We start from the raw sequence: 14,894 nt of genomic DNA on the forward strand, positions 1-14,894 counted from the left end.
ATTCTTGCTCTGATCTTACTCCCTCTTACCCTTGATTTTTATGTATTAAAATTTATTATTAATGATATGTTTTATATGCTTAGGTTATCTTATTGACCTTTTGCTTGGAATAACTGTACCTTTCTTTTTCTGGTCTATTGACTGTAAATAAAAGATTGATTGATATTATTATTATTATTATTATTATTATTATTATTATTATTATTATTATTCGCATTTGTATACCGCCCCACAGCTGAAGCTCTCTGGGTGGTTCACCTGGCACCAAAAAGGTAACCCTGGGAGTGCCATGGGGAGGGCATTTCATCACAGGCACCTCCATCCAAGCTTACAGCTCTCTTTTGTAGCCACCCACCTAACCTCATTAAGTAGGAGCACCCAGAGATAGGTCTGCAAAGATGAAGTACGGATCCATGCAGATACATATAGGAGAAGACAAACCTTTAGTCTCCTGCGCCTCAAAATCTCCTGTTCTCTTAAATGACTCCATGCAATCTCTTTTGTTGCCCATTAAGCTTGGCACTCTCTTCCAGAATACCTACTTTGTGGTGAGGAACCTTTTTTTTCTGAGAAGGGCCACAGTCCCTTGGGAGTCATCTGTTGAGGATCATATACTGGCAGTGACTGGGGGAGAGCCAAAGAGGTAAGAGGCCTCTCTCTCTCTCTCTCTCTCTCTCTCTCTCTCTCTCTCTGTGTGTGTGTGTGTGTGTGTGTGTTGAGTATAGTGTATGGGTATGTTAATTTCAGGGGGCGTTCCATCAGGTATTGTGATCCCAAGCCAGATAAGGCTTTATATCTTAAAACCAACACCTTGAATCGGGCTCAGAAACATACAGGCACCCAATGCAAGTGGGCCAAAGTCAGTCTTATAAGTTCGAACCTCCTGGTCCTCGTTATTAATCTGGCTGCTGTGTTTTGCACAAGCTGCAGTTTCTGAATCGTCTTCAAAGGCAGCCCCATGTAGAGTGCATTGCAGTAATCTAACTTGGAGGTTACCAGAGCATACACTAATGAAGCCAGGTTATGCCTGTCCAGATAGGGGCATAGTTGGGCCATCAACCAAAGTTGGTAGAAGGCACTCCATGCCACCGAGGCCACCTGAGCCTCAAGTAACAGAGATGGTTCTAGGAAAACCACAAGCTATGGACCTGTTCCTTCAGGGAGAGTGCAACCCCATCCAGAACAGGTTGAACACCCTCCAGAACAGGCAGAACCACCCACTAGCAGCATCTCAGTCTTGTCTGGATTGAATTTCAGTTTATTAGCCCTCATCCAATCCATTGCCACAGCCAGGCACCAGTTCAGCACATCTACAGCCTCACCTAATGAAGATGAGAAGGAGAAGTAGAGCTGTGTGTCATCAATATACTAATGACAACGCACTCCAAAACTCCGAATGACCACACTCAACGGTTTCATGTAGATGTTGAACAGCATGGGGGACAAGACTGCCCCCTGTGGAACCCCATACTGAAGAATCCACGGGGCCGAGCAATGTTCCTCAAGCAACACCTTCTGGAGCTGACCAGCCAAGTAGGAGCAGAACCACTGCAATGCAGTACCTCCCACTCCCAACTCAGACAGTTGTCCCAGGATACCATGGTCAATGGTATCGAAAGCCACTGAGAGATCAAGGAGAATCAACAGTGGGCTTGTCTACACCTGCCATTTATCCCGGGGTGGTCATGAGGTCGTTTCTGCGCAACCAAATGATGCACAGCTGATCCTGATGTGAACCGGGGACGAGCACTCAGTTCTCCCGGAATAGCTAGGACTGCTTTTTTCCTATTTTTCTGCCATCTCGGGACTACAGGCAGTGTGGCTCGACTTCCTGGGGGCCTCCCTCTTCCCCATGAGTAGCAGGGCTCAGGAAATGGGCACAGTGCTGTGGGGGGTCCATGGGCATCGGGGGTGAGGGGGGAGAGAATTTATGCCATCTTCAGGTTGGCATCCGAGTCTTCCAGTGCCAAGTTTGTTGTGTATGTTTTTTTAAAAAAGGCTTCCTTCGTGCAGGATTGTGCCTGTGCAATTTCACAATTGCAGAAATGTCTCCTCTTTTTTTAAAAAAAATAAAAGTCGTACTGGAGCGTCCTTCTTTACTTCACTGGCGTGTGGCCCCTGAGGGATGATCCCAGAAGTGGAAAACTCTGTGATCATCCCTCCCCACTCCTGAAAGGACTGCAGGTGTAGATGAGCCCAGAGTCACATCTTTCTCCTGACACAGGGCAACCAAGTCTGTTTCTGTGCCAAAACCAGGCCGGAAACCCAACTGAAGTTGATCCAAGAGTGTCCGGAGCTGGCCAGCAACCACCCACTCAATGACCTTGCCCAGGAATGGAACATTTGCCACCAGCCTATAGTTATTAAGATTTTCTGGGTCCAGGGAAGATTTCTTCAGGAGTGGTCTCACTACCGTCTGTTTCAGATGGCCCGGGACTACTCCCTCTCACAAAGAGGGATTAATCACTTCCCTGGCCCAGCCGGCTGTTCTGTCCCTGCTAGTTTTTATTAGCCAAGAGGGGCGAGGATCCAATATAGAAGTGGTCTCATCAACTAGTAGCCAACGATAGGCTCCTCCTCCAGGAATTTATTTATTTATTTATTTATTTTATTTCTATACCGCCCAATAGCCAGAGCTCTCTGGGCGGTTCACAAAAATTAAAACCAGGAATTAATCCATCTCCCTTTTTAAACCTATCCAAATTGGTAGCCATCACTATATCCAGTTGTAACGAATTCCATAGTTGAACTATGCGGTGCGTGAAGAAGTACTTCCTTTTATCTGTCCTGACTCTCCCACCAATCAGTTTCATGGGAAGACCCGGGTTCTAATATTATCTGGGAGAGGGAGAAAAATGTCTCTTTATCCACATTTTCCACACCACAGATTCTCCAATCAAAACATGCATACAAATTAGAAGACACAACATTAACAATGATATTAGAAAAAAATGCTTGCAAAAAAAGTGTTGATTAGGCAAACATGAATACATGCATGCATGTATTAGGAGAAGTGTGCACAAAAATCCATGCTGGCTCCAGGTTTTGGGTTGGCTCCAGAGCCCTTAGGCTACACACCATCACTGGGCTCCCTCCTCAGTGAGTCTACCTTCTCGTCATCATTGCCACCAGCTGCTACTACTCTTCAGTCTTCCACATCATTGCTACAACTTGCTTGCTTGACAGGCTGACCGAGAATTGGTGATCAAGTAGGTGGTGGCAGCTCCTCCTCCTCCTCCTCCTCACCACCACCTGAGCAAGAGGCAAGTGAACAAGCAGATTACAGCAGTGAAGAGGAGGAGCACGTTCAGGGGGCTGCTGCCAGTGGGCTCAGCTGGGATCTGGACCCACAGCAGATGCCCAAGCAAGCCTACCCTTAATGCCAGCCCTGACAAAAATGAAAGAAGTCTTAGTCATATCTGTCAGTGCATTTTAGTTGATTAATTGATTAATCAACTAAATCTGCATATATTCACATTTTAGAAAAGCAATACCTACGCAATAACTACAGCAACTCTTATTGCTTTAGAAAAGCAATAAAACACAAGAGTTGGATCCAGAGCAGCAATTGGTGGAGCTCTGCTTGCACTGGAGGCTGGTAGGGGACCCTCAGGAGCAGCACAGCGAGAGATGCAGAAGGCTGAAGGAAAGAGCACCTCTCTGTCCTCTTCATCCGGTGAGGAACCTCTGCTGAATCCCAGAGGAAGCCTTTCTCATTACAGAATGGCCAACCGTAAATGTGTTACAGAAGTCATAGGGCATGGCTAGACGGGGCGATATCCCGGGGTTTGCCCCGGGAACATCCCTGTGCGTCCACATGACACACATGGGATCCCGGGGACAGGGAGGGATGATCCCTCCCTTTCCCCAGGATAACTGTGACAGCTTTAATCCCGCCATTTCCCGCCATCTCGGGATCGTCCCGAGACTGCGGGACACGTGACCAACTGTCCCGGTTTCTTCATGGCTTCTCGCAAGTAACCAGGCATGCAGCACAGAGCTCTTCAGGAGCTCCGTGCCCATTGGGGGGGGTGGGGATTTAAAATAAATAAATAAAACTACCTCTTTCGCTGGAGCACTCGCACGCTCTTTTTCGTTAACAAAATCCCAAAATGGCAGGCATGACGTCCTCTTCCTCCCGGGACGCTGTGCATCGCATGTAGACTGAGGGGGAAGATCTCATAATCACCATATCGCGAGATCCTCCCCCTCCACCCTGCTGGTCTAGCCATGGCCATAATCTTAGAAGAGGCATGCTCCCTCCCTTCTCTGCCACACAGGAGGGAATGCTTCTTTGGGGATTTATCTAGCTGATTAAACAATTCAACGTTGCAGGCCTATTAATGTGGGTGTCATTGAGAAAAATCTTTCAGAGCTCTGAAAGGATGCAGGGCGGCGGGGGAAGCTGCTAAGCAATTCACTGTGTTGTATAACTGAGTACGGCACCTCTGTCATAAGCCAAAGCAAAGTACCACTGTGACAAATCAAAGTCCTTGCACATTGTGGAATCTCTTTGACAGCAGCAGCTAATGAGAATATTGAGAGTAGCTCGCACTCAGATTTACAATGTCATAGCAACAATTTCCAGAGGGGTAGCCATGTTAGTTTGCCGCGGCAAGAACAACAAAGAGTCTTGTTGCAACTTAAAGGTAACCAATTTATCTGGGACTGAGCTTCCACGGACACTGTCCTCTTCATCAGAGGCATGCGATTGCGACATACCTGCACGGGATAACACAGCATTGTGTGAGTCCGGGACATCTGAACTCAGCCTGAGTGCAAGAAAGGGAAATGTTGCATATGAAATGTAGGAAGTGTATGGTTCAGTACATGAGGCTACCAAAAAAGAGTTCTCCGCCCGTGCATTATTTATATGCAAGCCCCATTCAAACCCTGATCACAAAACAGCCCCTGTGAGCTCTGCTGCCCTACCAGTACAAGCCCCCTTTCTCATACTCACCTATCCCTCATTTTGTGATGACTTCACAAAACAGAAGTGAAGCAGTTCTTGAATTTCCTTCATCCTCATATTTGGGGCTGTGATTTCTTTCATTTTTGTTATATGCTCTCTTACCCCCCTTGGTTTTTGTTCTGTTGCAATGAAATATATGTACTTGTACTTCAATAAAAGAAAATCAAAAATATTTGACTGTACATAGGAATAGACTGACCTGAGTGCGCCATGATGCTGTTATATATTGGTAAAGGTAACCAGGTTTTTGCTTGTTTGTTTGCTTGTTTTTTTAACTTCATTTTATTTAATTATTGTGCATTGTAGAACGAGCTTATAGTCAACAAATATAGTCAAGAAATATAGTCAAGAAATACAATAACAGTCAAGTATCCAAACAAAAATTATAAAAAGAAACTGTTCCCATTCTTATTTTAATTTCATAAACAGTAGAATGTCCTTACAGCACCGAGCAAGTTCCTGGATGGGAGACTGCTTGGGAATATTTATTATTTTATTATTTCCTTTTGTATTAAATACATTTACATACCATATTTACCAGAAGGAGAAGGAACTGGGGATGCTGGGTTATGAAGAATCCTCCTGCTCCGCAGGGCCCAGCTAGACGGGTGAAAAAGCCCATCTAGGAAAAACGCAGAGCAGGAAGAGAATAGAAGCAAAGATCGCCGCTATTATTATTATTATTATTATTATTTCTTACCCACCTCTCCCTTTGGATGTTCCTCCCACTTTTCAAAGGATGCCTGTCAGCCTCCGAGTTCAGGGGCCAATGGGCATCCCAATAGGATTGTGCCCTCAAAAATTAAAACCAAATACTCACAACATCTTAATAAGCAAACAAACTGGGCAAAATTTAGTTACCTCATCTATATCCTGCCTTTCCACACAGCTAATGACAATAAAGCATCGATTTTTATATAAGCAGGAAAAAAGAGAGAAAACCCAGTCAAACAAACAGCAGCAAAATCAAACCTAACAAAAAACCAAAAAGACTCTGGTTGTAGGAACAAGCATAGGAAGCTGCCTTCTACTGTGTGAGACCATTGGCTATCCAGCTGAGTATTGTCTACACCAGCCCCAAACTGAGGCCCTCGGGATGTTTTATACTGCTCCCATCGCCAATGGCTGTGTATGATGGGAGTTGTAGTCCAAAACATCTGCAGGGCATCAGGTTGGAGAGGTCTGGGCTGCAATGGGTGGCAGCAACTCACTGCAGAAGTCTTTGGCAGCCCTCCCTGAACTCCTGCAGATGCTGGGGAATGAACCCGGGACGTTCGGCATGAGATGTTCCGCCACTAAGCTGTGGCCTTCCCCTGCTATTGCCTTCCCCTTTTGTGAGGTCAGCCTATAAGCCGAAAGCCTGTCTGAAGAAAAATATTGTTCCTTATCAGTGGACAGCCGTCAGAGAATGGCCGGTCTTCCTACAAAGGAAGTTCCAAAGCCTGGCCACCTGCATTAAGCAAGCACTCTCTTTGAGTCCCAACCAAACGTGCTGCAGATTCCAGCACAATAGAGAGAACAAAGATCTCAAGATCCTGGCAGCTTTGTATGGGACAAGACGGTCCTTCCATTAACCTGGTTGCAAGAATTTCAGGTGTTCGTAAATCTTTGAATTGTGCCCAGAAACAGACCAGTAGTCAATGAAGTTATAGGGGGCCCACATGGCCCCTATAACCAGTCCTGGTCAGCTCAACAGTCTGGCTGCAGCGTTCAATCTGAATCAACCAAAGTCTCTGAGAGTCTCTACATTAAGGAAAAAACATGCACCACTGCCTGTTTTGCTTCTTCTGGTCTTTCTGTGTTTACTACGGCTCCTTTATACAGCGACCATGTGATTCGTAACTGAAAACTTCCCCTCTCCATAAAGTAGCTGTATTATACCCCATAATAATTTTAAATAGTGCATTATCTCTGATCTTTTTTAAAAGCACAATTACCAGAGGAAGGTGCGGGAGACATCCTGGAGATTTATGTCATCATGTAAAGGACCCACAAACTTCCATGAGTGGCCAATCATGAGCATGTAATAAATCGCTCATGTAGAGAAGCTCCCTGTACACCCTTCAAAGGCAGCCCCACCTAGAGCATATCACGGGAATCCAAATGAGTTGTACATGCAACCAATAAATATCTAATATTAGTCTCACTTAGGTCCCATTCATTTCAGTGGGTCTACTCTAAGACTGACATTGGATGAAAAACTGTAGATAAATATAACCCATTTTCCCCAAGAGCTAGCTATGATTTCAACATCTGGTTCCTGAATTACCTACCACATCCATCTTATGGTTATAAGATTGCTTTTTAAGGCATAAAAGAGACCAAATGTGTCCTTCTGTTCCCAAACTGTACACCATCTCAACTTGGTTGCTTTGCCAGTCGGCCATAACAAACCCGAATGAGAACACTCAAAGCATATTGAAGGGAGTCTAGAGAAAGGCATTTCTTTCTGTAATCACGTCTTCCCCAGTAACAAGATGTAGCAGCCAACTTCCCCTTGGAAAGGGAAGTTTCCTCTTCTCTTACCTCCACTGTGTATGCCCAAACACCATTACCTTCATAGACTGAAGCTGACAAAACTCTGAGTATCACATATCTCTCTCAGTCATCTTGAACAGATCTTGTTAGTCCATATTAAAACTTGTTAAAGATTAATTCTTAAAGCAGACTCAAGCTTTCTTTCCTGACAAAGGAAACATCAATTATAGGCTCACACATAAACTTTGCCCCTTTCTTGAATACTTGCTGCCCTTTATAAATCTTAGATTTCTTCCCCTTGAGTGTGTTCAAAGGAGAGATTTCATTGCCTCCAGGGGTTGTTAAACTGATTGGAATACCACGTATTTAGAGCAGTTCAGTGGGAATTAAGCTGGTTCAGTGCTGTCAGACCTAGAATATAGCTGTCAAATAGCATTACAAGTAAAACACCCTTGATAAGAAATAATGACCAGACGTCAATCTGTTATTCACTGGCGGCACTATAGGCCCGGCTGGCCAATGAAAAATGCAATATTTTGTCGATTATGGCAGCCATGCTTTTAACATACTGCAGCTCCAACAGCCTCATTGCTTCTATTCAACTTATATCTTTTAAAGTCATTATATAACATGACCAAAGACATTTTTCTCAGGCCAGCTGCATGTATGCATGTGTACACTAAACAGCTGTCCCATAGCCCATTTAGCTTTTAAAATATAACATCACTTTTTTTCCTTTTAAGCGGAAAAAAAGGAAAGGATAGATAAGAATTCATAAACAGAAAGGACACTTGATCGAGATATTTTATAGCAGCATATGTTGCTCACAGCCAAGGCTTTACACCTGAGCATAAAGAACCAAGGTTGCAATCCTATGCACACTTACCAGTGAACGCAGAACCATCTACTTTTAAGTCAACACACAATGGGTCAGGATCCACATCTCCCTTGGCTTTTAGAAAGCAACTGTGCTCTCTAAATATGTATTATTGCTGCTGTTCATGTATCATTTATTATTGTCAGCCGCCTTGAGCACCATTTCCATGGTAGAGAAGTGAGGTATGAAACAAATATAAATTAATGTCCTGAATTAAATTATTACAGATCTAAATATGTACATACTAACATTAATCTGCAAAGGTCAGTGACTTACATCAGCTACATCAAGCACATTTGAAAGTGACAAATTAGAAACACATACTATTCTTTGCCATTAGTATTAATTCATACAGTTGATCGTGATCATTTAATTAACAAATCATAGACCTCCTAACCTATGCGACAGTCTCATTCATTGATATGAGAGGAGAATCAAAGTCACTCAAGTAAAAGCAGGTTCATTTGGTAGGTATATGAATTCATTGAAGTTGCCTGTTGAGACCTACAAAATACCCCAAAATAATACAGAAAAATAAGTGAGACAAGGCTGCTCCAATTCCTGGCAACTGAAAATCATTTTTAAAAAATGCTACATGTATTTACCCAAAAGTCATTGATGTCTTGGGAGTAAATGAATCATTTGCAAATGCTCAGGAAGATTAGAAAAATATGTGGGGGCTGAATCCTGATTGCCATTGTGTTCACCAGGGATTCTGATTGACTACCATGAAAGCCAGTGGCACAGAACTGAGGCCAAATGGGATTCGATGCATTTAAAACCACGTTAATTGGATGATAAAGGCCAACATGGAATGAATAAAGATGTAGATGTAGACACACATTTCTAGGAAACATACTATGATTTTTTTTTAACATTTACCAGATTGATTCAGAAATCATATATAAATTCAAAAGCCGGGTTTATACTCAGATAAAAGCTGAGAAGTGTCCAAAGACATCCTGGTGTAATTCATTGGGGTTGGCAGTTTCCAGTTTATCTTGCATTCCACTATAACACAGATGTTATCTTTTTATGTTACAGTTCTATGCATACTACCTAGGAAGGAAGCCCCATTGGAAAAGAGGGGCTTACTTCAGAGTAACCATACATAGGATCAGGCTGAGTAGACATCTTGGATTGTGCTCTTACTCGTTGTCTGCTTCACTTGTTTTCTCTGCTTATTCCATCACTTTGTTTGCTTATTTGCGTTGTTCAAGCTGCTCACTTAAAACTCACATGCATAACAAATCTATACATGTTTACTCAAAAGGAAGTCCCACTGTGCTCAATGGGGCTTGCTCCCTAGTGAGTTTAGGTTTGCAATCTTTGTGACTCAATTTACATGCTAATTTAGTCAAACTCTGCACACAGAGACTCATCACACCCACTACATGACATCCCTATCTGGTAACTCACTGGCCCTGTTCACACACAACACTAACCCATTCAAGTCATATTTATTTCCCTTCCAAGGGTTTTTCTGGCAGATGTTAAAAAAACCAGTGGTTTGCCTCATCCTTTACCCATTCTGTCTCTATATCCCAAATGCCGCAGTAGTACTGGCATGTAGAACGGCTCTTGCCTGCCACCTCTTCAGCCTGGTGAAATAACCTACAACCAACCCACAGTTCTGGGGTTGCACATCATGTCAGCCCAAGGTTTAAACAACTGAGAATTCACAACCCAAGAACAAACCATAGGTTCTCTCTTAGGTTGTTTGTCATTAAACCAATAAAATAAAATAAAATAAAATGCTTTGTTAGAGTGGCTGGGTTTACACATACTGACATCCCATAATTCAACAACCGATGGGTTAAATAAACTCTGAGTTAGCATTATGTGCAAACCAGGCCACTGATGGAATGGTGCTGGGAAGGGACAGGTTTTCGCCCCTACCACATTGTTGCCTCCATTTACGAGTAAGCGCCATTTATGAATACGGAAGAAAGCAACAGAGTGCATGCATTCAGAAATACTACTGTGGTGTGGGCTTAACTGGCTCCTGGCGATTCCAATGTCTAGTTTGTCTTGTCCAATAAACTGAGAGCTAAATCTGTACCTTTCTGTAGCCCTACCCATCCATCTGCATAGACCCACCATGGATTCCACTTCTTGGTCCAACACTAGATCTTGGGAACCAGCTTGTGTAGATCCAGGTGAGAAAACTGCATGCCAAAAATCAAGCCCACATTACAATTCCAATGTTGAGTTAAAACAACAACAGCATCATCTTAATCCCCGCTGCCGAGAAAGAGAAATGAACTGGCATTATCTTTGTAGCACTTTGGCAATTGTGCAAGCCCACACGACTGCTTAAATAACACAGCATTATAACCACTTGGTTAGCAAAATAACTGTACCATATCTTGTATTTAATGAAGCAAAATTCTACTCTTTCCTTTAATGACTAACATTCATTATTAATGGCTACAGTACTGCCAAGGATATTCCCTTTTGGAAGAAATCATAAAAATTAGCCTCCATTTAATGTGGCTTGCTCCCCCCTCCCCCACCTTTTTGTATTAACCATTTGTCAGATCCTTCTGTGGAATGTTTACAGTTCAGACACTGATGCTGAAATAGTATTTATTTTTTGTTTGTTAACCTTGATGCATTTATTTCAGGAATATACTGAAGCTTAGACATGGGAATAGAGAGTTTGGCCTCTGAATAATATGAATAATTTCACACTGTTAGAAAAGTAACCGGAAGACGCAGCATATCTCCCCCAAAAAATCAATGACCTGCCGGAGGCAAGACTTTTTCCTTTCATTTTGAAAGAGGCAGGAGATAGAAATACGTCCAGAATCGTTTTGTGAAATTGTGTCCACCAAGTACTGGTGTAGTGCAATGTCCATTCAATTCAATGAAGCTTGCTCCACAGTCTAGCCTACAAACCCCAGTGAAACAAACGCAGGTGGCTCGGCTGCAGCACTCAAAATATTGCTTCTGTTTCAATCCTACATCAATCAGTCCAGCCATTAGACAATATGACTAACTTGATTTTACTTTTGCAAAATACTACCACTACTTTGATCGCCTGAATTAACTGCAGGAAACCACTTTCTTTATTGCACACCTTTCTCAGTACCCATATCTGAAATGTTTTTATAAGCATTATCTTGACTAAAGTATCTTTGGCTAAATTTGTAAATTGGTAAATAAAGGAGAGCATCAGCACTTGTCGACGTGACACAGCTTTGTTGAGCTCAAAATAAAGCCTGCTTCCCGTTTAAACGGAGAGGAAATTATTTTAAAATGGGGCTTTGCTGCCCTCTGCCTATCAGTTTGAGAAATACAAAAGCAGAACACACAGCTTTGCTAGAGCAACCTCTTTCTTTTGGGGTAGGAGCAAGCACGGTTGCCTGTTCTTGGCCAAATCTCCAGCTGAAGTGGAAGAAAATGGCTCCCACTCTTGTCCTCTGCAGTCCTATGGGCTGCTTCCTCAGTTGCCTGCTGCTGTGGTGAGCTAGTGTGACATGGCAGCGTTTTCTCATACTAACTGCGGGTTAGGCTGAAGCCAGACATATGACAACGTGGTCACAACTTCACAACTGAAAGGAGATCCACCTACTACTCAAAATGTCATCCGCAAGGGCTTGTCTGAAATGAAATTCAGCCGCCAGGCTGAAAAAGGGTCTGTACCACTGCATTACTGCCACCTCCTCCACCACTCCCTCAGTTACATCCCCAAGAAGGGAAGAAATTGCCCCACTTCCATCTGTAGGGCACATTAGCAATTTTCCTTGGGTGCAGACAACGAAGGAGGAGGAAGTAGTAATGAGCAGGCTGGAAGAGGCCAGGCTGAGGAGCTTGCTTGCTTGCTTTCTTGATCACCTATCTATGATGTCAACTAGCTGAAACTCTCTGGGTGGTTCACAAAACAGGAAAGGTTGAAAACAGCCATGGAAGCAGGGCTAAGCCATGAAGTGGTCATGAGTGAGAACAGCCAGGAAGGTGAGAAGGCTAGTAGGTGGAGGTCCATCAGCCTGTCCATGAAGAGTTGGTTTCCAGTAGCTGCATCTTTGCAATAGAGGCTTTAGAACTCAAGCAGTCTTCTCTGGCCTCAGCATAGACTGAGGTGAGCCAGGACTGGCTCCCAGTAGTCATGTCAATCTTGTGCCCAGTTGCCTTATAGCACACTTTGCAAAACATCTGGCTTTGTCCGGAAATGTCGTTTAAGCACTGGTTCAGCACTCTCTGCCTGTTTCTCTGGCCCTGCCTCGGGGGTGCCTGGAGGTGTATACACCCCACACATTTTTCTGGGAGAGGCCCTCCTCCTTCCAGCACCCTGACCATCTCTCTCACTTGAACCTTTAGGCAGCTCAGTGTTGTGAAGGAAGGCTGTCACTGCTGTTGAAGAATTATGTTTTGGAGTCCTCTTTAAAAGTATATCTGTCTTCAGCCTAAATGTGCAAGCCAGTGTGTAGGGTAATAGGTGGCAACTCTATGCTATTGAACATCTGCATGAAATCACAGAAGAGATCATCTAGAGTTTAGAGGTTCTGATGCAGGTGACACCCAACTCTACCTTTCCTTTGCATTAAATTCCAGGGAGGCGGAATCAAGGCCCAAGAAAGGATGAACAAATTGAAACCTAATGCGGACAAAAGAGAAGTGTGTTGATCAGGAGGATTGCTAATCCAAGTAGAGGGGTTAAACCTGCTTTTGCAGAAGTTCTATTCCTTTGAAAAGCAAGGTGCTCTTGGATCTGACTTTGCTCCTAGATTCCCAGGTGATGGCTGTGGCCAGGACTAGGACAGACTGTTTTGGGAGGTGGTGGGATCTCCTCTGCTGGAGGTATATAAGCAACATTTCAGAGATGTCGTTACTGCATCCTGCATAAAAGACCCTGCATTGTACAGGAGGTTGGATAAAATGACCACCAAGGCCCCTTTCATCTCTTCGATTCTGTGATTGTGATTTCATTTTCACTGCCTAATGGTCTGTTTCAGGCAGAATTCAAAGTCCTGGCTGCTACCTTTAAACTCCTACGGGTGCAATCTTACGTATGTTTAAACGGGGGGGGGGACCTCCTACAATTCCCAGCATGCCCCAGCCAACATGGCTGACTGGGGCATGCTGGGAGTTGTAGAACTTTTTTCTGTCTAAAGTAAAATACATTGGATTGTGCCTTAAATGATGTGGAATCTGTAGACCTCAATGGCCATCTCCTTCCATATAGTCCTGGTCATCCACTGAGACAAGCAGAAGAGACTATGCTTTGTGTCCCACTTCTGTGAGAGGTACAGCTGGCAGGCACAACACGAGAGCCTGCTCTGTAGGAGCACTCAGGCTGTGGAAGTTTTTGCCACTGGAGATCTGTCTAGCTTCATTCTTTATAGCATCCCAATCTATACCTAAGACCTTTTTATTCTATCAAGCCATTGGTTTGAGTATAGGTTAGGTTAGATTTGGGGGGGGCAGGGGGCTTGGGAAATGTTTTTAATTGCAGTTCTTATGTTTGCATGATGATTGCCTTTTGTTTAATTGCTATGTATCTTTTTAATATGAATGATGTTCGCTACCCTGGACATCTTTTTAAGACATAACGGCAGGATTTAAATTTTAAAATACAGAGAATAGTAACTTTAGCAGAAAGGTGGCTTTCCAGTTTCACCCTATACTTTTGCAGTCCAAACCAATACAAAAGCCAAGAACACCACCATATCGTTGTAAGAGTCTTTTATTTCCCCACCCCTTCCTTATATGTTTCAGATACATCATGAGCAAGCTCGAGTGACTAAAAAGTGGTTTTTGGTTTATTATATTGAGATAGCCTTCCACTCAGCCAATAGTTGTGTAATTTCAAACACTTGCACACCATGTATCAAAATTACGGATTTCCCAGAGAAATAATGCTAGAACTATGTGTTCACCAGTGAAATTGAACAAAATTACAACCCGTATAGACAAAAGTACTTCCCCATACCATACATCGGCAGGGAGGCAAGGTGGTGTCTGCCTGGTTTTGCAATTAACCATATTTGTGATCGTTTTTGCTTCCAAGGCAAGAGAGCTTCAGCTATTGAGCAGTATAGAAAAGTAATCCATGAAATAAATGAAAAGTAGGCCTCCAGATGCTGCTGGACTGCAGATCCCATCACCCTTTGCCACCAGCTGGGCTGACTACGGCTGACAAGACTTGTAGAGCAACATCTGGAGGGCCACATGTTCCCCACTCCTGTTCTAAGGGAACCAGATCTGTAGAACAGAACTTAGCATTGTGTTTCTCATGTTTTAAGTACCAGGGCACAGACCCTACTGACTAGCACTAAGACAGGTTGTCTTACCTGTAATTGTAGTTCTTTGGGTGGTTATCTGTGCATTCACACACTGGAAAACATCTATAGCTGAGAACCATTTTGACGAGTTCCTGCCTGTTCCCTTAGTTCTCTTTCAACCGCCCTGAGAGTTGCTTCACTGGGAACTTCGTCTGCATTTTTCACCTTTCTAGTTCATCCTACACAACCTCTGTTGCCTTGGGGTCTCCCAACTCACAGAATTTGGAAACACTAATGGAACCACCCTGAAATAACTTTTTATATTCATTCCAGGCCTTCA

This window comes from Elgaria multicarinata, chromosome 1, assembly GCF_023053635.1.
Source record: "Elgaria multicarinata webbii isolate HBS135686 ecotype San Diego chromosome 1, rElgMul1.1.pri, whole genome shotgun sequence".
Taxonomy (NCBI): domain Eukaryota; kingdom Metazoa; phylum Chordata; class Lepidosauria; order Squamata; family Anguidae; genus Elgaria; species Elgaria multicarinata.